A 25,271-nucleotide genomic window follows, 5' to 3' on the forward strand; every position below is an offset into this window, starting at 1 on the left:
ATTTATTTATTTGAAAGACAGAGTTAGAGTTAGAGTTAGAGTTAGAGGCAGAGGCAGAGAGAAAGGTCTTCCATCTAATGGTTCACTCCACAGACGGCTGCAACGGCCAGAGCTAAGGTGATCTGAAGCCAGGAGCTTGTTCTGGGTCTCCCCTGGGCGCAGGGGTCCAAAGACCTGGCGGCCAACCTCCACTGCCCTCCCAGGCCACAGGAAAGAGCTGGATCGGAAATGGAGCAGCTGGACTTGAACTGGCACCCATATAGGATGCCATGACTGCAGGTAGTGGCTTTACCTGCTATACCACCGTGCCGGCCCCTCAAACTATCTTTCAATTAAGTACTAGAAATCAGGTTTCATATTACCTATTTTTCTTTAGTAAATTTGACATTTTTCTCCTGCAAAATTTTAATTTTCTTTCCTATAAAGAGGCTAGCACTGCCTAGTTTTATACCTTTTTCGTTTATTCTCCCCAAAATTCTCTCGGGAATTGCCATGTGAAGATTTATGATATTCTTCAGCTTATATTTTTCCTTATATTAATTACTTTATTTTCTCTACCTTATTCCCTCTGCCTCCTCTTGAATTTCTCTTAAAGGAAAATGCAACTTCTAAAAAATATCCTATAGCTCATTTATATTTGTACAATTTGGTATATCCTTTTGTCTCCCACTTTTGCCACAGGACCTAAAATTCTCTAGCTAAAATATTAATCAATTCACCTATTATGTCGTAACATTTATTTTTTGAAAGATGGAAATTGGGGAGGGAAGAGAGACAGAGACGACAGAGAATATGAACCTCTAACTGCTGGTTCATTCCCTGAATGCCTACAAAAGCCATGACTAAACCAAGTTGAAGTCAGGAGCCAGGAACTCCATCTGGGTCTCCCACCTAAGTGACAGAGACCCAAATACTTGGAACACTACTCATCACATTCACAGGCACATTAGAAGTGAGGCTGATCAGAAGCTGAGTAGCTCCAGCTTAAGTCAGCACTCCAATATGGTATGTGAGCACCAAAAATTAAAAAAGGGTTTAAACTGTTGGACCACAACGCCTGACACTCCAACACCTTTTATTTTTTACAGTATACTTTACATATCAAATAATTCCTTCTCATTTTATAATCTTTGATTTAACACTATCAGTATCTATAGATGTTCTCATATTTGACGTGTTCAATTACTATGTGTCCTTCCCTCATTCCACTTCCTGGAGTGCTATCCTTTGAATATGATCTGATCCTGACCCATGGAAGGCTTTAAATCCCGAAGTCAGCCAGCAGTTGGTTCACTAGACTAATCCTCCGCCTGCAGCACTGGCACCCAGGGTTCTAGTCCTGATTGGGGCGCCGGATTCTGTCCCAGTTGCTCCTCTTCCAGTCCAGCTTTCTGCTGTGGGCCAGGAAGGCAGTGGAGGATGGCCCAAGTGCTTGGGCCCTGCACCCACATGGGAGACCAGGAGGAAGCACCTGGCTCCTGGCTTTGGATCGGTACATCGCGCCGGCTCTAGCAGCCATTTCGGGGGTGAACCAACATAAAAGGAAGACCTTTCTCTCTGTCTCTCTCTAACTCTGTCAAAAAAAAAATCCCAAAGTCATAAATTAATAGTACTAGGAAGGCAGAGACTTATCCAATTATTGCGTTTAGATGTGGGTTGCTTGGTAATAAGATTACAAATAGGTGCATGTATATGTATAGGGGTGTGTGTGTGTGTGTGAGTGTATGTATACACATATAGGCCAGCACTGTGGGTAAAATGGACACCTGTGGAGCCTGTATTCAATATGGATGCTGGTTCAAACCCCAGCTGCTCCATTTTTGATCCTGCTCCCTGCTAATGGACCTGGGAAAGCAGCAGAAAATGACATAACTACTTGGTCCCCTTCACCCTTGTGGGAGACCCAGAAGAACCTCCTGGCTTCAGATCAGCACAGCTCCAGCCTTTGTGGGGAGTGAACCAGCAGGTGGAAAACCCTTCTCTCTTTCTCTCACTCTCTCTCTCTCAGACTTTCCCTATGTGTAACTCTGCATTTCAAATAAAAAACCTTTAAAAAAATGGATAGATTACATCATTAGGGTAATTAAATTATGGTGGTTTTATAAAGTCACACATAGGAAAATACAGACATGCATTCCTTGTCCCTAGTCATAGTATGCTCTTTGCCAACTTAAGACTCTGCCAACAAGAATCCCATCACCAGAAGCTGAACCAATATTTACCTTGATCTTGACAGTGAACCCCTGAACCTTAGAGTCAAAATAAACCTTTTTCCATATAAAGTTAATATTCTTGGGTATTTTGTTATAACACTGAAAATCTCATTCATACATGGAGTAAAAATTACTTTTTGAGATTAGTATCCTCTTACTAGTAAATAATACTTGGTGATTATCAATTACCTTCTTGCTATGTGCTTTTTTAAAACTCCGCCTTTGCCTCTTGGTGAACATCAGTACTAATTAGAGAGAAGTTTATGTGTGTTGTAGATGATTAAACATATGGCTATATAGAGAGAAATATTCTAGGCTGAAATTACACTTGGAGAAAATATCTTAAGTGTAGAAGATTCAAGTAGAAATACATATAGAGACATTTGGGGAAGACAGAAAGGATAAAAGAAAAATACTACGAAACAACAAACTTTGAAATAATACTCAATTATGTATTCAAGAAAGTAAATTAAGGGGGCCAGCGCTGCAAAGCAGTGGGTTAACGCCCTGGTCTGAAGAGCCAGCATCCCATATGGGCGCTAGTTTGCATCCCAGCTGCGCCACTTCTGATCCAGCTGTCTGCTATGGCCTGGGAAAGTAATAGAAGATGACCCAAGTCTTTGGGCCCCTGCACCCACTTGGGAGAGTCAGAAGAAGCTCCTGACTCCTGGCTTCAGATCAGCACACCTCCGGCCATTGCGGCCAACTGGGGAGTGAACCACCGGATAGAAGACCTCTCTCTCTCTGCCTCTCCTTCTCTCTCTGTGAAACTCTGCCTTTAAATAAATAAATAAATCTTAAAAAAAAAAAAGAAAGTAAATTAAGAAGATATTAAGTCTAAGTACTAGATGATAGGAAACAAATTATTTATATATAAAACAGACTAAAATTTCAGATTACTACAGATCTAGATAGTAGAAAGCATGAATATAATTGAAAACTTGCTTAACTTTTGGTTTTTTAAAAGTAAATGAATTGTTTATTATTGAATAAAATATATTTATTCATAATTAGTAATAAAATACATATTATAAATAAAGATGCATATGCACACTTATCTCTTTGGATTAATAATATTTTTGGTCTCTGAGGATGCTTCTTTATAAAGTCACTGTCATTTTTTTTAAATCTTGATACTGATATCTATAAAGAGATCTATATATAGAAATACAGAAACCGATACAATCAGGATACTAAGAAAGTATAGGGAGATACAGAAAATATTTGAAGAAATATAGACAGCGAATTTCTAAATTTGATAAGAATTATAAATCTACAGCTCCATGTCATTTAATGAGCTAAAAGAATAACAAACATACAGGAAAACATAACAAAACTCATCATAATAAAATGGTGGAAAATAAGCAGTAAGTGTTAAAATCTTAACAGTAGCTGTAGAAAACATGACTCTATATAAAAGAATGACAAATAACAATAGTATATTATGACACATCTAACTTTTGTTAATAACTATTCAAGATGGAAAAACAGAACAAAATCATGAAAGTATAAAAATAAAAATAGTCGATTTAAAATTCTATATACTGTGAAATAATAGTCTAGAAATAAAGGCAACACGTGGGCAGGTATTTAGTTGAGCAATCAAAACACTTCTTGGGATGCCTATATCCAATATCAAAGTCCCTTGGGTTCAAATTGCAGTTCTGCTCCAGACTCCAACTTCCTGCTAGTTCACACTCAAGGAGGCAGCAGGTGTTGGCTCAAGTATTAGGTACCTGATACCCCTTCAACTTCTGCCTGACCCAGCTCTGTCATAGGCATTTGGGGAGTAAACCAGGGGATATAAGCTCTTTCTCTATATCTTCCTGTTTTGCAAATATTTAAAGTTAAGATCATTTAATTTAAAAAAGAAAGGCAATATAAATTTTCTTCTTCAGAATAAGCACACTGAAAACAGATATGCATGCGAGAAAAGTTAAAAAGTTTTTCAGGTCAAAGTGAAAAGATTCTATAAGGGAATAAATATATATACAAAGGAAAAAAAGATTATAGAACGTAACGTAGGTTAGTATAAAAGATTTCTCAACACATTAAAAACAATTATTTGAAACAAAATCCATCCAATGTCTTGAGAAGCTTAAAACATATGAAAAGTAAACTGCAGGAAAATAGTACACGTGAACCGAGGGGATAAATGGAAGTACAGAGATTTAAAACTTACACTTTAAAAAAAAAAAACTACATTATTATTACTGGATACCATGTTATACATCTTAGAAAACAGTTTTTCAACTTCAGCACTGTTGACATTTTGGAATCAATAACTCCTTGTTTAGGAGGATTGTCATGTCAGAACTGATAGAATCACTTGTTTCTAGGCACTAAATGCCAGCAGCACATATACTCTGTATACAATGTAATAGCTAAAAATCTCTCCAGACATTAACAAATATACTATGGGGTAATTCACCCCTGGTTGAAAATCAAGGCTTTAGAATGAAAGATAAAAGAGAGACACAGCTAATGAATACATAGTAAAAGTAAAATGAAACACCAGAAAATTTGTGCTATTCCAAAAGAAAGTAGGAAGCAATATTTCAGAAAAAATTCAAAATATCTGATATAGCGGTTGGGGCAATGCTCATGCTGCCACCATTCTGTCTCTTCATGAGCTGGACATTCAAGTTCTGTCCTTGGTTACCAGCATTCCTGGTTTGCAGGTCCTTGGACTCAGATTGACCAAGAATTAGCTCACCTTCCCTTGGTTCCAGGTCTTCAGACCAACTGAATTACAAGATTTCCTTGTTCTCCACCCGGCAGATAACAGAACTTTTTGGCCTCCATGATTACAATCAGTGGAGTCAATTCCTACAATAAATAAGTTTGCTCAGATACAATAAACATATGTACATTCACACATTCTTGAAAATATTCATGAAAAAAATTCATATCCAGAAACAAATATGCACAAAATGCAAAATGTTTTTGCACCAAATAAGCATACTTTTAATTCAATTTTTCAATGAAAGACATATAATTATATATATATGCTTTTATACATATATAAAATATACATACATATATATTATTCTTTTTCTCTAGAGGACTGTATTATAACTCACTGAAACTTGGAAAATAGTCTTGATTACTTTAGGTCTTCAGGTATGTTTTATAATAGGTATGTTTATGAAAAGCCAAAACATTCTTACACAGTGATCTATTCTATATAATTGCTGTCCTCAGGCTAGAATTTGTGTTAAACAACTGGAGATTTTTCTAGGACTCAGGGATAAATCTATAATATATGGATTTACAACTTTACTCCAGTAATTTAGCTACTCCATTCAAGTAAGTTATCTACAACAGTAAATATTGAATTAAATTTGAAACTCTCCAAAAAGTATCTGTTTGATTAAATCATGATATATGCTGCCTAAAAACTGGCTTTCAATCTAAGCACAACAGTGATTTTTTTTTCTTTCAACTAAGACAGGAATAGTCTGTGTGTGTGTGTGTGTGTGTGTAGATTTCTAGTAAGCTACTGTAGTGACTATCCCTTAGAAACAAACAAAAATATTCCAAATGAAATACTTTTACACTATCTTGTGTGTGTGTGTGAGAGAAAGGTAAATGATAGCATCAATTTTACTTAAATACAAATATTCTCAGTGAGTTCAAAGAATAATTATTTTGTTGACAATACAGTAATGATAACTGACTTTTAATTATTTTATACTCTTCATTGTATACTTCATAAACTATATTATTTAAATGTTTTGAAATACTATTACTAAAGTTTCTATGAACTAAAGTATGTATGTTTTTTGTTAATCATTGAAAGACATAAGGTTGAGGAATAGTTTTTTTCATACCATTTGTTGAACTCTTTACACAGTACAGAGTTAACCTAATATGTATAAAGTTAATTAAAAATAGAACTACCACCAAGAGCATAGCATGGGTCCAGTTGAGAACCCGGAAGCCAGCAGTTGCTGGCGGTTGCCTGAGGTCCAAGTTGAAATGGAGAGGGGCTGCTGATTCAAAGCAGTCTTTCTGAAACAAAACTCATGCCCCAGCTGAGAAAAAGTGGATGTCATTTTAAATCAGGACGACATCTAGGGAAGCTTGCAAGTATGACAATCCACTGAGACAGGGTGCCTGAATGCGCTACCAACATCAGCAGTGTCGCTCCCCCTCTTCGTGGAGGAACGACACAGGACCCTGCGCTGTTCTTTCGTCTGCTCGGCCCTCCCCGGGTTTGCTGCTGGTTCTTCCCGGGTTGGCTACTATCCCCTCCACCTCCGTGGAAGGGCAGTTCCCCCTGGCCGCATTCCCCACTTCCGCAGGGGAGCGGCACACCGCCGGCCAGCTTTCTCGGGGGCTGCACGGGTTCCCTTTAGATGTTCCCCATAGATGTTCCTCGTGCATGCCGTCTCTCTCCTCCTTTATAGTCCTCCTCCGCCAATCCCAACTCGGCTGCCCACACGCCGAGTACGCTGCTCTCCTCCAATCAGGAGCAAGTCCTACAGTTAATTGGTTGAACTGGAGGCAGCTGTGCGGAAGCTGTTTACTTCTCTCCCAGCGCCATATTGTGGGAGAGCAGATGCATAGAATAAGTCTTAATTCCAGTAACAGTCTAGTCCGAGCTGCTCCCCACAAGCAGCAGGCAGGCAGGCAGGCATTAAGCCAATGACTGCAGCATGTGATCCAGAGCTAAAAACCCACAGCCCCCAGTCTCACATGACCAGGAAGTGGCTGGGCCAATTACCAAAAATAGAGTGGTGCCTCACCAGCAGCATATGGGGGAACCTTAGATACTGAGATCCTGGGCCCTAGGTGGCTACACGAAAAGCTGCAGGGCATAGCTGGCAATCATTACCCTGGAATCTTGTTTCACAGTAGAGCCTTGCCCAGATCCCCCAGGCCACACCCACCACACACCTCTTGGTATTCACTGAAAGGGCAGACATTCCAGGAAGCCACAGAAGCATAGACTCAAAAATAAAGTCAGCAGCAGAAAAAATAAAAAAACTCCAAAAATTCAGATTAAGAACCAAAATTTAAATAACAAGAATTAGGAAGTCATCATGAACCCCCAAAAGGAATGCAACATTTCAATATTAGAATGCAAAGGTGAAGAGATTGAAGAAATGCCAGAAATGGAATTTAGAAAATCATAGGATTATTAAAAAAAAAAAAAAACACATCCACAAACTAAAGAAAACTATACAAGACAGGAACAAAAATTTTTCCCAGGAAATAGAGAATATGGAGAGAAATCAAAATGAAATTTTAGAAATGAAGAGTTCAATGGATCAAAAAAAATGAGGTGGAAAGTTTTAACAGCAGTTTTGATGAGGCAGAAGAAAGAACATCTGAACTAGAAGACAAATTTTTGGAAATCTTAAAGTCATACAAAAAAAAGAAGAAAACAGAAAACAGTGTTGGAGACCTATGAGATACTATCAAATCTATCAAATGAACAAACAAATGGGTTCTAGAAGTGCCTGAAGGATTAGAAAGAGAGACGGGAATGAAAAGATGATTTAGTGAAATAATTTCAAAAACTTCCCCAATTTGAAGAAGGGGATGTTCAAATAGAAGAACTCCTAACAGACATGACCAGAAAATATCTTCACCACAACATATTGTAGTCAAACTCTCCACAATAAAACATAAAGAAAAGATTCTAAAATGGGCACAAGAAAAACAACACATTAATTTCAGACACTCTCAGATTAGACTCATAGCTGATTTCTCATCAGAAATACTACAGGCTAGAAGGGAATGGCAAGACATAGTCCAAGTCTTAAGAGAAAAAAACTATCAGCCCAGAAAACTGTACCCCACAAAGCTTGATGAATGAAGGTGAAATAGAGACTTTCCATAACAAACAGATGTTGAAGGTTTTCAACACTCATGCAGTCTTACAGAAGATGTGTAAGGACGTGCTAAATACCAAAATACAGAAAGATAGCCACCATTATGAAAGAATGAGAAGACAGGAAAACCATCAGAAGTAAAAATAAATCCAAAGTAAGCAATAGGAATAATTATAGAAAAATGGCAGGGCCAAGTCATTACTTAACAATAGTCATCTTGAATGTAAATGGTCTCAATTCTCCAGTTCAAAGATACAGATTGGCTGAATGAATTGAAAAACAAGACCCATCTATTTGCTGCTTATAAGAGACATATCTCAACAACAAAGATGCACACAGACTGAAAGTGAAAGCTTGGAGAAAGATACTCCATGCTAACAGAAACCAAAAAAGGGCTGGTGTTGCTATTCTAATATCAGACATTACAGCTGCTAAAAGAGACAAAGGACACAATGTAATAATTAAGGGATCAATCCAATAGGAAGCTGTGACTTTAATAAACATATATGTACAGAATTACAGGGAGTCTGGCTACTTAAAAATATGTTAAAAGAGCTAAATGGAGACAAAGATTCTAATACAATAGTATTGGTGGACTTCAATACCACACTTTCAGCAATGGACAGATCAACCAGACAGAAAATCAACAAGGAAACAACATAACTCAACAGAGTTAATCGACACTGTAGACCAAATGGAGCTAACGGGAATCTACAGAATTCACATTCTTTTGAATGGTGCATGAACATTTTCTAGGGTAGGTCATATGTTAGGCCACAAAGCTGGTCTCAGCAAATTCAAATCATTATTTGAATCAAAATTAAATCATTCCATGCATGATCTGACAACAATGGTATTAAAGCTAGAAATCATCAGTTCAAAAATCATTAGAACATATGTCAGCACATGGAGACTAAACAGCATGCTCCTGAAAGTACAATGGGTCATACAAGAAATGAAAAATAAAAAAAAAAATTTTGAAACAAATGACAATGACAGTACATCACACCAAAACCTAGGGGGTACAGCAAAAGCAGTGTTAAGAGGAAATTTTACAGCAATCAGTCCCTACCTGAGGAAACTGAAAAGGTACCAAATAAAGGAGATCTCAATGCATCTCAAGGACCCATAAAATAAACAACAAATCAAAACCAAAACTAGTAGAAGGAAAGAAATTATTAAAATTAGAGAAGAAACAAAATTGAAATGAAGGAATACAAGAATTCAGTGAAGTGAAAAGCTAAAAAAATAAATAATTGATACACCATTGGTGCAACTAACCAAAAAAAAAAAAAGAGGGAGAAAAACAAAATCAATAAAAACAGATGAAAAAGGAAATATAAAAACTACAGCACAGAAATTTTTTTTTTTTGACAGGCAGAGTGGACAGTGAGAGAGAGAGACAGAGAGAAAGGTCTTCCTTTGCCGTTGGTTCACCCTCCAATGGCCGCCGCGGCCGGTGCACCGCGCTGATCCGATGGCAGGAGCCAGGAGCCAGGTGCTTTTCCTGGTCTCCCATGGGGTGCAGGGCCCAAGCACCTGGGCCATCCTCCACTGCACTCCCGGGCCACAGCAGAGGGCTGGCCTGGAAGAGGGGCAACCGGGACAGAATCCGGCGCCCCGACCGGGACTAGAACCCGGTGTGCCGGCGCCGCTAGGCGGAGGATTAGCCTAGTGAGCCGCGGCGCCGGCCTTACAGCACAGAAATTTTAAAAAATCATTGGAAATTACTACAAAGATCCATATGTCAATAAACCAGGAAACCTAGAAGAAATTGATAGATTCCTAGACCAATACAGCCTACCTAAATTTAGCCATGAAGACATAGAAACCTAAATAGAACTGTAACCGAGATGGAAACTGAATCAGTAATAATGACCCTCCCAAAAACTGAAAAGCCAAGGACCAGATGGTTTCACTGTTGAATTCTACCAGACATTTAAAGAATAACTAACTCCAATTCTTCTTAAGCTATTCAAAACAACTGAAAGGGAGGGAGTCCCCCCAAATTCTTTCTATGAAGCCAGCATCACCTTAATTCCTACACCTGAAATAGATGAAATAGAGAACTAAAGACCAATTTCCCTGATGAACATAGATACAAAAATAATCAACAAAATACTAATCAAATACAACAACATGTCAGAAAGATCATCCACCCAGACCAAGTGAGATTTTTTGCTGACATGCAGGGATGGTTCAACATTTGCAAACCAATCCATGGGATACATCACATTAACAAACTGAGGAACAAAAAACATATGATTGTCTCAAAAGATGCAGAAAAAGCATTTGACAATATACAACACCATTTCATGATGAAAACTGTAAGCAAATTGAGTTTAGAAGGAACATTCTTCAACACAATCAAGGCAATTTACAACAAACCCACAGCCAGCATCCTATTGAATGGGTAAAAGTTGGAAGCATTACCACCAAGATCCAAAAACAAAGATGTCCACTTTCAACACTGCTATTCAATATAGTCCTAGAAGTTTTAGCCAGAACCATTAGGTATAAAAAAGAAATTTAAAGGATACAAATTGGAAAGGAGGAAGTCAAATGATCCCTATTTGCAGATTCTATATACAGGGGATCCAAATGACACCACCAAAAGACTATTGGAATGCATAGAAGAGTTTGGTAAAGTAGCAGGATATAAACTCAACACACAAAAAATCAACAGCCTTGGTATACACAGACAATGCCACAGCTGAGAAAGAACTTCTAAGATGAACCCCATTCACAATAGCTACCAAAAAACCAAAACCTTGCAATAAATTTAACCAATGATTTCAAAGGTCTATATGAGAATTACAAAACATCAAAGAAAAAAGAAATAGGATACAAAAAAATGGAAAAATCTTCCATGTTCATAGATTGGAATAATCAATATCAACAAAATGTCCATACTACCAAAGGAATTTACAGAGTCAATATGATACCAATCAAAATACCAAGGGCATTCTTCTAAGATCTAGAAAAAAATGAGGCTAAATTTTTTAAAACAATTATTTATTTGAAAGAGTTAACAGAGAGAAGTAGCGCCAGAGAGAGAGAGGTCTTCCATCCACTCGTTCACTCCCCCAAATGACCACATTGGCCAGAGCTGAGCTGATCCAAAGCCAGGAGCCAGAAGCTTTTTCTGGGTCTCCCAGATGGGTGCAGGGGCCCAACAACTTGGGCCATCTTCTACTGCTTTCCCAGGCCATAGCAGAGAGCTGGATCAGAAGTAGAGCAGCTGGGACACAAACCGGAGCTCATATGGGATGACAGCACTGCAGGTCTTTAACCCGCTGTGCCACAGCACCAGCCCCAGATACTAAATTCTTATGGAAACACAGGAAACCCCAAATAGCTAAAGCAATCTTATACAACAAAAACAAAACCAGAGGCATTGTCACAATACCACAAGACAATTATAATTAAAACATAGTACTAGTACAAAAATAGATGGACAGACCAATATAACAGAATAAAAACAGCAGAAATCAACACAAGCATCTACAATCAACTTATCTTTGACAAAGGAGCTAAAATCAACCCCTCGATCAAGCACAATCTCCTCAACAGATGGTGCTGGGAAAACTGGAACTCCAGATCCAGAATATGAAGCAAGACTCCTACTTTACACCTTACACAAAATCCACTGAAAATGGATCAAAGACCTAAATCTATGACCTAATACCATCAAATTACTAGAGATCATTGGGGAAACCCTGCAAGCCATTGGCATAAAGAGTTCTTGGAAAAAAAACCCCAGAGGCACAGGCAATCAAATCCTAAACTGAAAATGGGATTAATCAAATTGAGAAGCTTCTAAACTGCAAAAGAAACATTCAGAAAGGAGGCAACCAACAGCAAGGAGAATGTATTGCAAGCTATACAACTGATAAAAGATTAATTACCAGAATATATAAAGAGATAAAGAAACAACAACAAAACAAACCACCCAGTGAATAAATGAGCAAAAGACTTAAACAGACATTTTTCAAAAGAGGAATACAAATTGCCAACAAACACATGAAAAAATGCTCAGGATAACTGGCCTTCAGGGAAATGCAAATCAAAACCACAATGAGATTTCACCTCACCCCAGTTAGAATGGCTTTCACACAGAAATCAACAAACAACAAATGCTGGTGAGGATGTGGAGGAAAAGGTACCCTAATCCATTGTTGGTGGGAATGTAAACTGGTAAAGTCACTGTGGAAGACAATTTTGAGATTCCTCAGAAATCTGAATATAGACCTATCACATGACCCAGCCATCCCACTTCTGGGAATTTACTCAAGGGAAAAAAGCAGCAAATGATAGAGTTATTTGTACCCCCACATTTAATGCAGCTCGATTCACAATAGCTAAGACATGGAATCAACCCAAATTTCTGTCACCTGGAGACCTAATAAAGAAATTATTGGATATTTACTCCATGGAATATGACACAGCAGTAAAAAAAAAAAAATGAAATCCGGTCATTTGCAACAAAATGGATGAAACTGGAAAACATCATACTTAGTAAAATAAGCCAATCCCAAAGGGACAAATACTATATGTTCTCCCTGATCTGTGACAAGTAATAAAGCACCTAAAAAGCAATCTGTGGAACTGAAATTGACACTTTGAGAAGCAATGACTTTGAACAGCCCTTGTCTTGACTGTTGAGGAAGAGGGTTTTTTTCATACTATTTATTGAACTCTTTATTTGACAGTTAATCATATTTGTATAGTTAATTGAAAATATATATTAATAAAAAATAAGAGTTGGAATACGAGAGGTAGGAGGAAGGGGGTAGAAATGTGGGTGAGAAGGTATGCATGGTGGGAAGTATCACCATGTTCCTAAAGCTGTAACTATGAAATGCATGAAGTTTATAACTGTACTTCTGTATATATTCCTACTGACTTACTTCTAAGGATACAGTTTTAAAACTTGTCTTGGGATGCCAAATCACCATAAACAAGGTAGGGAAAAAAGCATTTTAAGTGTTAAAATGAGCATAGGGATAAGATTAAGCATCAAAGTGATCATATAGATTAGATTAAGTGTTAAAGTGATCACGCAAAAATGATTAAGTGTTTGGCAATAATACACAGTATTAAAAAGAAGTGAATGCTCCAACATGGGAAGTAGTCCATACAGCAGCCTCATAGAAAGACAACAGCTGTAAGTAGCACTCTGACCTCAGAATCAGCCCCTAAGATATCCTTGTATGGATGAAAAGCCCACAAGAGCATTTCAGGCATGGAAGGCCAAGACAATGTGGCAAAAAGTGTCTTACATGAATGACTTCAGTGGGTGAGACCCCAAGAGAAAGAAGAGGTCATTAAAGAAGGATGTACTTTTATCTGAAGGGAGGAGAGAACTTCTACTTTGTTTAGGGCCTACTCTAAATACTGAAGGAGTTTGTGCATTCAAAAGGCTTCCATTGCCTAGACAGCTCATGTCAAGAACCTTGGGTGATCACTGATGTTATACATAAGAGTGTTAATTTTTGATGCAATCCCAATAGTTAATTTTGGCTTTGACTGCCTGTGCCTCCCGGGTCTTTTCCAGAAACTCTTTGCCTGTGCCAATATCTTCAAGGGTTTCTCCAATGTTCTCTAGTAACTTGATGGTGTCAGGTCGTAGATTTAGGTCTTTAATCCATGTTGAGTGGATTTTTGTGTAGGGTGTAAGGTAGGGGTCTTGCTTCATGATTCTGCACGTGGAAATCCAATTTTCCCAGCACCATTTATTGAATAGACTGTCCTTGCTCAAGGAATTAGTTTTAGATCCTTGATCAAATATAAGTTGGCTGTAGATGTTTGGGTTGATTTCTGGTATTTCAATTCTGTTCCATTGGTCTATCCATCTGTTTCTGTACCAGTACCATGCTGTTTTGATTACAACTGCCCTGTAGTATGTCCTGAAATCTGGTATTGTGATGCCTCCAGCTTTGTTTTTGTTGTACAAGATTGCTTTAGCTATTCGAGGTCTCTTGTGCCTCCATATAAATTTCAGCACCAATTTTTCCAGATCTGAGAAGAAGGTCTTCGGTATCTTGATTGGTATTGCATTGAATCTATAAATTGCTTTTGGGAGAATGGACATTTTGATGATATTGATTCTTCCAATCCATGAGCATGGAAGATTTTTCCATTTCTTGGTATCCTCTTCTATTTCTTTCTTTAAGGTTTTGTAATTTTCATCGTAGAGATCTTTAACGTCCTTGGTTAAGTTTATTCCAAGGTATTTGATTGTTTTTGTAGCTATTGTGAATGGGATTGATCTTAGAAGTTCTTCCTCAGCCATGGCATTGTCTGTGTATACAAAGGCTGTTGATTTTTGTGCATTGATTTTATACCCTGCTACTTTGCCAAACTCTTCTATGAGTTCCAATAGTCTCTTGGTAGAGTTCTTTGGGTCCCCTAAATAAAGAATCATGTCATCTGCAAAGAGGGATAGTTTGAGTTCTTCCTTCCCAATTTGTATCCCTTTAATTTCTTTTTCTTGCCTAATAGCTCTGGCTAGAACCTCCAGAACTATATTGAATAGCAGTGGTGAGAGTGGACATCCCTGTCTGGTCCCAGATCTCAGTGGAAATGCTTCCAACTTTTCCCCATTCAATAGGATGTTGGCTGTGGGTTTTTCATAGATTGCTTTGATTGTATTGAGGAATGTTCCTTCCAAACCCAGTTTGCTTAGAGTTTTCATCATGAACGGGTGTTGTATTTTATCAAATGCTTTCTCGGCATCTATTGAGAGAATCATATGGGAAAAAATATTTGCAAACTATGCAACAGATAAAGGGTTAATAACCAGAATCTACAAAGAGATCAAGAAACTCCACAAAAACAAAACCAACAACCCGATTAAGAGATGGGCCAAGGACCTCAATAGACATTTTTCAAAAGAGGAAATCCAAATGGCCAACAGGCACATGAAAAAATGTTCAAGGTCATTAGCAATCAGAGAAATGCAAATCAAAACCACAATGAGGTTCCACCTCACCCCGGTTAGAATGGCTCACATTCAGAAATCTACCAACAACAGATGCTGGCGAGGATGTGGGGAAAAAGGGACACTAACCCACTGTTGGTGGGAATGCAAACTGGTCAAGCCACTATGGAAGTCAGTCTGGAGATTCCTCAGAAACCTGAAGATAACCCTACCGTTCGACCCAGCCATCCCACTCCTTGGAATTTACCCAAAGGAATTTAAATTGGCAAACAAAAAAGTGGTCTGCACCCTAATGTTTATTGCAGCTCAATTCACAATAGCTAAGACCTGGAACCGACCTAAATGCCCATCAACGGTAGACTGGATAAAGAAATTATGGGATATGTACTCTTTAGAATACTATACCGCAGTAAGAAACAACGAAATCCAGTCATTTGCAACAAAATGGAGGAATCTGGAACACATCATGCTGAGTGAAATAAGCCAGTTCCAAAGGGACAAATACCATATGTTCTCCCTGATCGGTGACAATTGACTGAACACCAAAAAGGAAACCTGTTGAAGTGGAATGGACACTATGGGAAACGGTGACTTGATCAGCATAGCCCTGACTGTTAATGAACAACTTAATACATTATCCCTCTTAGTAGTTTTTTTGTCTGTTCTACTTAATATGACTGGTTTAATTCTGTAATTAATACACAGTTATTCTTAAGTGTTGAAATTTAACTGAAATGTGATCCCTGTTAAACATAAGAGTAGGAATAAGAGAGGGAAGAGATATATAATTTGGGACATGCTCAAGCTGACTTGCCCCAAATGGTAGAGTTAGAAACATACCAGGGGACTCCAATTTAATCCCATCAAGGTGGCATGTACCAATGCCATCTCACTAGTCCAAGTGATCAATTTCAGTTCACAATTGATCATAATGAAAGGACTAAGAGTCAAAGGGAGCACATAAGCAAGTCTAGTACCTGCTAACACTAACCGATAGAATAAATAAAGGGGAGAGTGATCCAACATGGGAAGTGAGATACTCAGCAGACTCATAGAATGGCAGATGTCCTGAATGGCACTCTGGCCTCAGAGTCAGCCCTAAAGGCATTCAGATCTGGCTGAAAAGCCCATGAGAGTATTTCAGGCATGGAAAGCCAAGACACTCTGGCAAAAGATCTCTGTGAGTGAGATCTCAGTGGAAAGAACAGGTCTTCAAAGAAGGAGGTACCTTTCTCTGAAGGGAGGAGAGAACCTCCACTTTGACCATGACCTTGTCTAAACAAGATAAGAGTCGGAGAACTCAGAGGGCTTCCATAGCCTTGGAAACTCATGACTGGAGCATAGGGAGATTACTGATGCCATAGACAGGAGTGTCAATTGGTAAAGTCAACAACAGGAGTCACTGTGCACTTACTCCTCATGTAGGATCTCTGTCCTTAATGTGCTGTGCATTGAGATTTAATGCTATAACAAGTACTCAAATAATATATTTCACTTTGTGTTTCTATGGGGGTGCAAACTGTTGAAATCTTTACTTAATGCATACTAAACTGATCCTCTGTAAAAAAAAAAAAAAAAAAAAAAAAAAGAAAGAAAAGAAAAGAAAAGAAACTATCAACTCCCAACTTGACTCTCACTGGGATTAAACATGACAATAGGTCTGATCTGATTTCATCATCATTAAAAAAAAATCATCTATTATTTTTCACTTTATGTTTCTGTGTGGGAGCAAACTGTTGAAATCCTTACTTAATGTATACTAAGCTGATCTTCTGTATATTAAGATAATCGAAAATGAATCTTGATGTGAATGGAAGGGGAGAGGGAGTGGGAAAGGGGAGGGTTGTGGGTGGGAGGGACGGTATGGGGGGGAAGCCATAGTAATCCATTATTCGTACTTTGGAAACGTATATTCATTAAATAAAAGTTAAAAAAAAAATTCCTTATATTAAAAAAAAAAAAACTCTACCTGTCAAATAAATTAAAAAAAATAAAAAATAAAAAAATAAAAAAAAAGAGTGTTAATTTTTAAATTAGCAATAGGAGTCACTGGGCACTAACTTTCCATGCAGATCCTTTATCCTCAAAGAGTTGTATTATGAGCGTAACATTAAAACTCATTCTCAAAGATTTACTTTATTATATTAAGCAGAGGATATTCTTAGGTCTCATAAGTTTTAGATAAGCCTAAGTGCACAATTCTATTACTTGTTTCCTTAGGTGCTTCTTCAGTTAATGACAAAACTTGTTCTCAAAGAAAAAAAGTATATTATCCCCAAAACTAAAAGAAAAAAATAACAAAGGAAGTAGGAGAAAGGTTGGGAGGGAAGGAAGGAGGATGGGGTGGGAAGTGTCATTATGTTCTTAAAATTATGTGTATAAAATACATAAAATTTGTTCCAATTATATAAATTTAAAAAAATTAAATTAAAAACCTAATTTTTATGATGGTATCAGTAGTAACAATGAAGTAATTTTTGGATATTGTGTAATAACATGGGCCAGTATTGAAAAGAACTACTTAATTGAGTGTAGTCATACTTTCCAAGGAACCAAAATATGCTAAAGAATCACATATAAGTAAATCATAAATTTAAAGCACAAGATAAATTAATGGATTTTAAAATGATAGAATTCAGTTTCTTTATATCACTAAGTTTCACATTGCAAAAGAATTTCAGAACACTACTTGTTCAATACTAGTGTAGTACCGACAAATAATATTCTCAATTATCTAAAAGTGCATCCATCACTATTTCTGTGAAACTAATTTTTCTTAATTTATTTTAAGCAAGAACACACAAAATAAAACTTCTTCCTACTTTTTGGAAATATGGCTATATTTTATGCAAATGTTATTTCCATTAACATAAAATACATTAATATTTTGATGGCTTATATTTATGTTTCAGTTGCAATGATAAACATAGATATAACCCAAATAAACCAAAGGCTAACTTTCCAAATATTTTGAAGAAGAAAAACTGTCCTTACACAAAAAATGCATGAAAACCACTGATTCAGAGAAGTATAATAGTTATAAAGCAAATATATAACTATTCTGGGAACCATATCTTCAAAACAAATATGGGAGTGATTACTGGTACATAAAGCTGACTGCTATAAAATAAATAAGAATCATTCTGGATTCTTAGAAACATGTGCTGTCAAAAAGAAATAAGCTTGGCTTAAAAGACATGTGATGGTTGAAGTCTTAAAACAACTCCTGGGCCTCCAATCATACTTGGAAAGGAAAGTGCTGAGAAAGCTATACAGTCCCCAAAGAGGGCATAGACAGAATGTATATTTCCATTGCAGTCAGGAAGAGAGGGGAGAGGTGGTAATCTGTGACAGTGGGTTTTGTGCCTAGAGGGACTAATGAACCAACCTTTATTGCACATCTACTGAGTATACATTTTATTTAATCTTCAGAAAAATTCTTTCAAATAATATTTCAGCCCATTTGTATAAACAAGCTAAGGAAGAGGAAATTAACATAACTTGTCCAAAATCAAAAGGATAAAAAGTTATAGAAATTGAATTTAAACAGGTGCTACATTATGAGATAACACTGTTTTTCTACTTAAAACATGCATATTTGTTCATTCTTTCATTAATCATCCAGTTTGTTTTGAATGGCTATTCCCAGTAAAAGTCACTGTGTTTGAAATTATAAAAGCATTTTCAGCCTCTTAAGGAGTGAAGATATGTACAATTGTTCTCATTTAAAGAAGCAATTGAGATTGGAGATTCCAAGATGACTAAATAGGGAAAAGATACACTGCTTTAGATGATGGGGAAATAGCAGAATAAAGTGGAGAAAGTGCATTCTCAGGGGAGAGTTGCAGTGGAAATGCTACAGAAGGAAAAGGGATGCCAAAAAGCATTGCAGAAGGTACAAACATGCAACAAGTGCAGACACAGACATGACCCCCAGAGCCAAAGGTTGCAGGGTATGCCAGCTTTGGAGAATGAGTTGAGAGCATACCACAGCAGCCAGTGCCACTGGTGATACTGCCAGAGGGTGAGCCATGCAAACCACATTGTTTTGAGTCTGGCCTGGAATCCTAAAGAGAGGCAGGGTACCCACTTAACCGAGTAAAAGAAAAGCACATTTCTTTCTCCCCATCCCCTAGCATGGGGCATCCCAGCAACTGCCTGGAGAAGGCAACATTTTGACATTTTGACACAATCAGATTGCAGCAGCTCTTGTGCATACATGTGCTCAGGGGATTTCATCAAAGGAAAAAAATCTGTTACTTTATGTGGGGAGCAACCCGGACTGGACTGAGTTACTGGAATTAAGACTTATTCTATGCATCTGCTCTCCCACAATATGGCGCTGGGAGAGGAGGCAACAGTTTCTACCCAGCTGCCTCTCACCAACTTGACAAGCTGCAGGACCTGCTCCTGATTGGAGGAGAGCAGCGTACTCGGCGTGTGGGCAGCCGAGTTAGGATTGGCGGAGGAGGACTATAAAGGTGGAGAGAGACGGCATGCACCAGGAACATCTAAGGGGAACATCTATCTGAAGGAACACCTGTGCAGCCCCCGAGAGAGCCAGCCGGCGGTGTGCTGCTCCCCCACGGAAGTGGGGAATGTGGCAGGGGGAACCGCCCTTCCACGGAGGTGGAAGGGATGGTAGCCAACCCGGGAAGGACCAGCAGCCAACCCGGGGAGGACCAGCAGCCAACCCGGGAAGGACCAGCAGCCAACCCGGGGAGGGCCGAGCAGACAGAAGAACAGCGCAGGGTCCTGTGTTGTTCCTCCACGAAGACGGGGAGCGACATAATGGTGCCATGACTCGGATATGAAGCCTAGGCAGGGTTTAGTGTCGTTCCTCCATGAAGAGGGGGAGCGACATAATGGTGCCGTGACTCGGATAGGAAACTTAGGAGGGAAGAAATGGGAAAATACCAGAGAGAGAGACTAGCAAACAGCCTAGGGAAAAGCCGGACGAAAAAGGTGCCAGAAGAAGCTATTGAAAGCCTAGGCATAGACTTGGATATGGACTGTGGGAAAGAAGTTAGGATTTAAAGTGAAAGCAAGAAGAAACTTAGACTCAGATACGGACTGCAGGTTGAAAGTGAAAGTGAAACCTATAAGAAACTTAGACTTGGATACGGACTGTGGGGAGAGGCCAGGAGAAATGAGGGAGGAATATTGTTGGAAGAAAATTTAGGGAAACATACCGGGTAGAGAAAAATGTTAGGGAGGATGAAGCCGTGAGTGCAGGCCAAGGCGAAGACTTAAGCCAGCTTGGAATTCTTCAAGTCAGCCCGGGGAGCAAAAGGCGAAAATCTGGAACCAGAGTCAGAGACGTGGGCCGCCAGGTTGGAATTCGCCAGGTTAGTCCGGGGAACTTGGACTGAATGCCGGTGGTGGCGGAAACATTCGCGGAAGCCGCCGCGTGCAGAGAGAGCACGGGGCGTGAATAGATAGGGAACGCGGGGCTGGCGTGAGGCCGTGGTGCGGGCGCGAAGTGCGTGGAGACCGCGGAGCGTGCGCGCAGAGCCGGGAACCCGCCGGCGGGGCGAGGCGCCGGGAAGCCGCACAGAGCTGTGAAGCTGCCGCGAGGCGCCGAGAATCAGCCTCGGGGCGGGTGCCGGGAAGCCGCAGGGATAAGAGAAACAGAAGTTTTAGAAGTAAAATGAGAGAAATAGGAATGCTGGTAGATAGAAGTAAAATAGGAGAAATAGGAATGCCCGGAGATAGAGAAATAGAGAAAGGCCTCCCCACAACACAGCAATGAGAAGGCTTGGATTCGGTCTGCCTGATTAGTAAGGCGGTAAGCACCAGCAGGTGGCTCGACCAGAGTATGAGCCGCAGGTCACCGAAGATAGGCACGAATCAACACCAATAAGTCTCCCCACAATACGGCAATGAGAAGGCTTGGATTTGGTTTGCCTGATTGCTAGGACTTGTAAGCACCTGCAGGCAGAGCAGAGCATGCGCCGCAGGGCACCGAACACAGGCACGCATCAGCGCCTAAAAACCTCCTCACAACATGGCGAAGAGAGGACCCGGATTCGGTTTGCCTGATTGATAGGACTTGTAAGCACCTGTGGGCAACTCTAGCAAGCAGAGCAGAGTGTGTGCCGCGGGACACCGAAGACAGGCGCATATCAACGCCAAAAAAATAAAAAGAAAGGGGGATCTGTGGGGAGCAACCGGACTGGACTGAGTTACTGGAATTAAGACTTATTCTATGCATCTGCTCTCCCACAATATGGTGCTGGGAGAGGAGGCAACAGCTTCTACCCAGCTGCCTCTCACCAACTTGACAAGCTGCAGGACCTGCTCCTGATTGGAGGAGAGCAGCGTACACAGCGTGTGGGCAGCCGAGTTAGGATTGGCGGAGGAGGACTATAAAGGAGGAGAGAGATGGCATGCACCAGGAACATCTAAGGGGAACATCTATCTGAAGGAACACCTGTGCAGCCCCCGAGAGAGCCGGCCGGCGGTGTGCCGCTCCCCCACGGAAGTGGGGAATGTGGCAGGGGAAACCGCCCTTCCACGGAGGTGGAAGGGATGGTAGCCAACCCGGGAAGGACCAGCAGCCAACCCAGGAAGGACCAGCAGCAAACCCGGGGAGGGCCGAGCAGACAGAAGAACAGCGCAGGGTCCTGTGTCGTTCCTCCACGAAGACGGGGAGCGACATAATGGTGCTGTGACTCGGATATGAAGCCTAGGCAGGGTTTAGTGTCGTTCTTCCGCGAAGAGGGGGAGCGACACTTTGAGTCTGGCTGGGAGAGTTGACAGAAACTGGACACCCACGTCGGACTGTAAAGTGACCCCAACCTCTCAACATATCACAGGTTATGAGGCTCAAACTGACAAAGTAGACACCCACAGGCAGCTGACTCTGGGAACATCCCTGCTATGTGAATTGGACAAGGTAGGGAGGCAGAGTGGATCCACCCATGACTGTAGGAACTTTGCATGCTGTGACTGTGGGAATTGGGTGATTGCACCATAGGGCAAAGGGCATAACTGGGTCTCTGGGTAATCACTGTTTCTGGCAACAGAAGATCAGAGCTCTCAGATTGCCTCTGGCGAGTCACTGCAGGGGGATTGTAGCTCACATTGAGGACTGAACAGATCCTTTGTGTGATTCATGCAGCAATACAGGTGAAAGACGCACCCACTGTGGGCTGATGTCAGGCATTTCTCACTGTGGAAGAGGTGAGGTGAGCATGTGATTATGCCAACAGACGTGATCATACCCTCTCACTTGCTGACAATAGAGGAGATCTACCACACTGAATCTGAGTGTCACCCTGCATACTCACCCCACCACGGAGCATGGGCCACAGCTTCCTGGCCCCAGTTAGCACACACCTTTGGGTATTAAATAAAAAAGCATATACTGTGCACTTACTCCTCATGTAGGATCTCTGTCCTTAATGTGTGTACATTGTGATTTAATGCTATAACTAGTACTCAAACAGTATTGTTCACTTTGTATTTCTATGTGGGTGCAAACTGTTGAAATCTTTACTTAATATATGTTAAACTGATATTCTGTATATAAAGAGAATTGAAAATGATTCTTGATGTGAATGGAAGGGGAGAGGGAGCGGGAAAGGGGAGGGTTGCGGCTGGGAGGGAAGTTATGGGGGGGAGGGAAGCCATTGTAATCCATAAGCTGTACTTTGGAAATTTATATTCCTTAAATAAAAGTTAAAAAAAAAAAGAAAGTACCCTTGATCTCCTTCAGTGAGTGGCAGATAAATAAACGGTGGTATATCTAGAAAAAAAAAAAAGGCATATACTCCACTAAGCCACACAGGCATAATTCAAGATAAAAGCCATCACAGAAAAAAACAGGCATTTCCACAAATGCCTAAAAGTAAATTCATAAATTCAAAAAAAACAATAAAAAGGAAGACAATATGACTCCCCCAAAAAACCACATCACTTCAGTATTAGAATGTGAAGATGAAGAGATTGATGAAATGCCTGAAAAGGAACTTTAAAAAATTATCATAGGATTATGCAGAAGCAATAAGAAGCAAATTCATGAGTTAAAGACACCCATACAAGACACAAAGGAGAGATTTTAAAGAGAAATCAAACTGAAATATTAGGAGTAATTCAATATGTCATATAAAAATGCAGTAGAAAGCCTTAACAACAGACTTGGTGAAGCAGAAGAAAGAACATCTAAATTAGAAGACAAACCTTTGGAAATATCTCAAGTGAGACCAAAACACAGAAAAAGAAATTAGAAAAATCAAAAGCATTTTCCAGATTTATGGAATACTATCAATGACCCAACATATGGGTATTAGGAGTTCCTGAAGGTGTGGAAACAGAGAATGGATTAGAAGCCTAGTTAGTGAAATAAAGAAAACTTTCCTACTTGAGGAAAGAAAGGGATGTCTAAGTACATGAGGGATATAAAACTAATAGACACGACCAGAAAAGATCTTCACCATGACATACTTTAGTCAAACTATCAGCAGTAAAACATAAAAAAATCTAAAATATGCACAAAATAAATGCCAGATTACTTTCAGAGGATTTCCAATTATACTCACAGCTGATTTCTCAACAAAAATTCTACAGACAGGGGCCAGTGTTTTAGTTTAGTGGGTTAAGCTGCTGTCTGCAGTGCTGAGATCCTATGTGGGAAAGAGTTCCAGTCTTAGCTGTTTCATTTCTTATTAGTCTCCGTGATAATGTGCCTAAGAAGTAGTGGGAGATGGGCCAAGTGCTTGGGCTTTGCACTTATGTGGCAGAACTGGATAAAGTTCCAAAATCCTAGCTTTGGCTGGGCTCAGCCCTGGCTGTTGTGGCCAATTTGGGAGTATATCAGCAGATGGAATACCTCTCTCTTTCCCTGTAACTCTTAAAAAGGAAAGGGGGGGCGAGGGGGACAAGGAGGAGGATGGGAAGAGGAAGGGGGAGGGGGAGGAGAGGGAGGAGCAGAAGGAGAGGGAGAAGGAGGAGAAGGAGGACAAGGAAGAGAGAAGGAGAAGGGGAGAGAGAAGGAGAAGGGGAGGGAGAGGGAGAAGGGGAGGGAGAAGAGGAGGGAGAAGAGGAGGAAGAAGAGGAGGAGGAAGAAAGATGAAGAGAGACAGAGATAGAAAAAGAAAAAGGGAAGGGCAGGGCTAGGAGAGAATGGAAACAAAGTCTAAGTCTTAAGAGAAAAGATATTAGTAAAAAAATAAGAATGGGAATAGGAGAGGGATGAGGAAGAAGTATGAGAGTGTGGGTGGGAGGATAGGTACTGTAGGAAGAATCACTATATTCCTAAAGTCATATTTATTAAATTTATGAAGTCTGTATACCTTAAGTAAAAGGTTTCTGGTAAAAAAAAAAATTATCAACCCAGAATACTGTACCCTATAAAGCTCTCACTTATGAATGAAAGTGAAATAAAGCCGTGCCATAACAAACAGAAACAAAGAATTTGCCACTATTTATCCAGGGTTACAAATAATGCTTAAGGATGTGTGACACAGAGAAACATGGAAACACAGTCATCATTATGAGGAATGTGGCCGGCGCCGTGGCTCACTAGGCTAATCCTTCACCTTGCGGCACCAGCACACCAGGTTCTAGTCCCAGTCGGGGCGCCAGATTCTGTCCCAGTTGCCACTCTTCCAGGCCAGCTCTCTGCTGTGGCCAGGGAGTGCAGTGGAGGATGGCCCAAGTACTTGGGCCTGCACCCCATGGGAGACCAGGAGAAGTACTTGGCTCCTGCCATCGAATCAGCGCAGTACGCCGGCCGCATCGCACTGGCCGCGGCGGCCATTGGAGAGTGAACCAATGGCAAAGGAAGACCTTTCTCTCTCTCTCTCTCTCACTCACTGTCCACTCTGCCTGTCAAAAAATAAAAAAAGAAAAAAGAAAGAAAAAAAGAATGTGGAGGCAGAATATCTCCCAAGAAAAGTAAAAAAGAAATCCAAAGCAAACAATGGGAATATTTATGGAAAAATCACAGGGCTAAGTCATCACTTATCAATAGTAACCTTCAATATAAATTGCTTAAATTCCCCAATTAAAAGATACAGATTGGCAGAATGAATTAAAAACAAGACCCATCTACTTGCTGCCCACGAGAAATACACCTTAACTACAAAGATACAAAGACTGAAAGTGAAAGGATAAGGTACCTCATGATGATGAAAAGCAAAAACATGCAGGTGTAATAATCCTAATATCAGACAAAATAGACTAACACAAAAACAGTTAAAAGAGACAAAGGAGGAAACTATGTAATGATTAAGGGATCAATTAAACAGGAAATTGTGATGATAATAA

The 25,271-nt window shown here is 39.8% G+C and overlaps 1 protein-coding gene across 9 annotated transcripts in view; it reads right to left on the reverse strand.

Annotated features, from left to right (window-relative positions):
- LOC149124528 (uncharacterized) overlaps positions 1-25,271 on the reverse strand; it is a 332,973-nt gene that overhangs the window by 277,217 nt on the left and 30,485 nt on the right. For 7 of the 9 annotated variants that reach the window (XR_016212788.1, XR_016212789.1, XR_016212790.1 and 4 more), the window contains exon 2: positions 4,930-5,042. The exons of the other annotated variants lie outside the window; for them this stretch is intronic. The gene's annotated coding sequence lies outside the window, so the exon portion shown is untranslated. The remainder of the gene's footprint in view (positions 1-4,929; positions 5,043-25,271) is intronic. 9 annotated transcript variants of the gene reach the window in all.

Source organism: Oryctolagus cuniculus, chromosome 9, assembly GCF_051225735.1.
Source record: "Oryctolagus cuniculus isolate XC-2025 breed Fujian yellow rabbit chromosome 9, ASM5122573v1, whole genome shotgun sequence".
NCBI classification, from domain to species: domain Eukaryota; kingdom Metazoa; phylum Chordata; class Mammalia; order Lagomorpha; family Leporidae; genus Oryctolagus; species Oryctolagus cuniculus.